The 1,807-nt window shown below is 39.4% G+C and overlaps 1 pseudogene; it reads left to right on the top strand.

The window, feature by feature from the left end:
* The first annotated feature begins 295 nt into the window (after positions 1-295).
* On the top strand, positions 296-1,316 carry LOC113477427 (annotated as a pseudogene).
* The last annotated feature ends 491 nt before the right edge of the window (positions 1,317-1,807 follow it).

Here is a 1,807-nt window from a genome sequence, read left to right as displayed (position 1 = left end):
TTTATTTAAACTCAATCATCACTAACCATTTTGGGAATCTCAGCCCAGAACTCTACAGGTACGTAAGAGCCTAGCATATACTGAAATTTGTAAAAGGTGCTGAAATATAGGCTGTTCAGAAATTAATTTCCGTTTTGTAATGTGATTTTCATTGTATATGTTTCAGGAATAGTACCTTCTTGACTGGTGCACTGTTATATATATTTGAAAAGCTCATGTTATGAACTTTAACACTATATAATTAAATTATAATATAAACTGTGTTTTTGACAAATTTTGGGGGTTTGAAGTTCAGATGTCGAAACGGCAATTTCGAGAGATTTACTTCTACGAGTTCAAATTTGGACGTAATGCAGTGCAAGCTGCTCGAAACATCAATGAGGTATATGGCCAGGGAAGTGTTAATGAATGGACAGTGCGACTTTGGTTCCAAAAATTTCGATGTGGCAATTTCGACCTTGAAGATCAAGAAGGTGGCAGACATCCTTCTGCTATTGATGACGATGAATTGAAGGCTCTGGTGGAAGCAGATACATGCACAACCATTCAAGAACTTGCAAAAGAACTCGGGGTAAGCATATCAACTGTTTCTGAGCATCTGAAGAAGATTGGAAAGTCGAAGAAGCTCAACAAATGGGTGCTGCATAAATTGAATGAGAATCCCAGAAATCGCCGTTTTGAAGTGTCATTGGCACTTCTTTTTTGCAACCAGAATGACCCATTTATTGACCGCATTGTGACATGCGACGAGAAAATGATGCTCTACGATAACTGGCGACGATCGGCTCAGTGGTTGGACCACGATGAAGCTCCGCAGCACTTCCCAAAGCCAAATCTGCACCAAAAGAAGGTCATGCTGAATGTCTGGTGGTGTGCTACTGGTTTAATCCATCAGAGCTTCCTGAATCCAGGTGAAACGATCACGGCGGCGAAGTACGTCCAGCAAAATCAATGGAATACACCAGAAACTTCAACAGCTGCACCGAGCACTGGTCAACAGAAAGGGTCCAATCCTTCTCCACAATAACACGCAGCCACACGTTGCACTTTCAACACTGCAACAGTTGAACAAGCTGGGCTACGAAACTCTGCCTCATCCACCATACTCACCAGACCCCTTGCCCACCAACTATCACTTCTTCAAGCATCTCAACAGCTTCCTTTGAGGGAGACACTTCAGTAACCAAGGGGATGCTGAAACTGCCTTCAATTACTTCATCACCTTCAGAAGTCCAGAATTGTATGCAACCAGAATAAATATGCTTGTTTCTCATTGGCAAAAATGTGTTGATTCTAATGGTTTTTATTTCGATTAATAAATTTTATTCTGAGCTGAGATATGCCACTTCAAACATACAGGTTGAAATAGGCAATTAATTTCCGAACAGCCCATAGTTTACATATGTGCAGCTGCACCTGAACTCTGCTCTGTAAGATCTGCTGTGGTAATGTGTGTATATAAATTTTAGTGTTTGCCTTTTTCCTTTGGTTTATAATCTAAATATGCTTGTTTTCATATTACTTTGCTTGACAAATCCTACCTTTTAGCTGTTATTTGATTGAAGGTAACCTCTTTCATAATGTATTAGATATTTTCTGGTTTTACCTGCCTAATACCTTACCAAGTTAAACAGAACTAGGAAAATGTTCTGACTCTTAATTCCTCATCATAGGCAAAAAATTGAGTATTTCATGGTATATTTTTCCAGAAGATTCAATGCAGTTTTTCTTGAGTTTCATTTTAACTCATACACTTCCAACATGTCACCTTTGGGAGGGTCCCAATGGGGGATTTTCAGAGTGAAAT

The sequence above is a fragment of the Athene cunicularia genome (assembly GCF_003259725.1).
Source record: "Athene cunicularia isolate RWA chromosome 2 unlocalized genomic scaffold, athCun1 chr2_part1, whole genome shotgun sequence".
Classification (NCBI taxonomy): domain Eukaryota; kingdom Metazoa; phylum Chordata; class Aves; order Strigiformes; family Strigidae; genus Athene; species Athene cunicularia.
The sequence above is the reverse complement of the archived record's forward strand: the minus strand, read 5'-3'. Positions and strand labels throughout refer to the sequence as shown.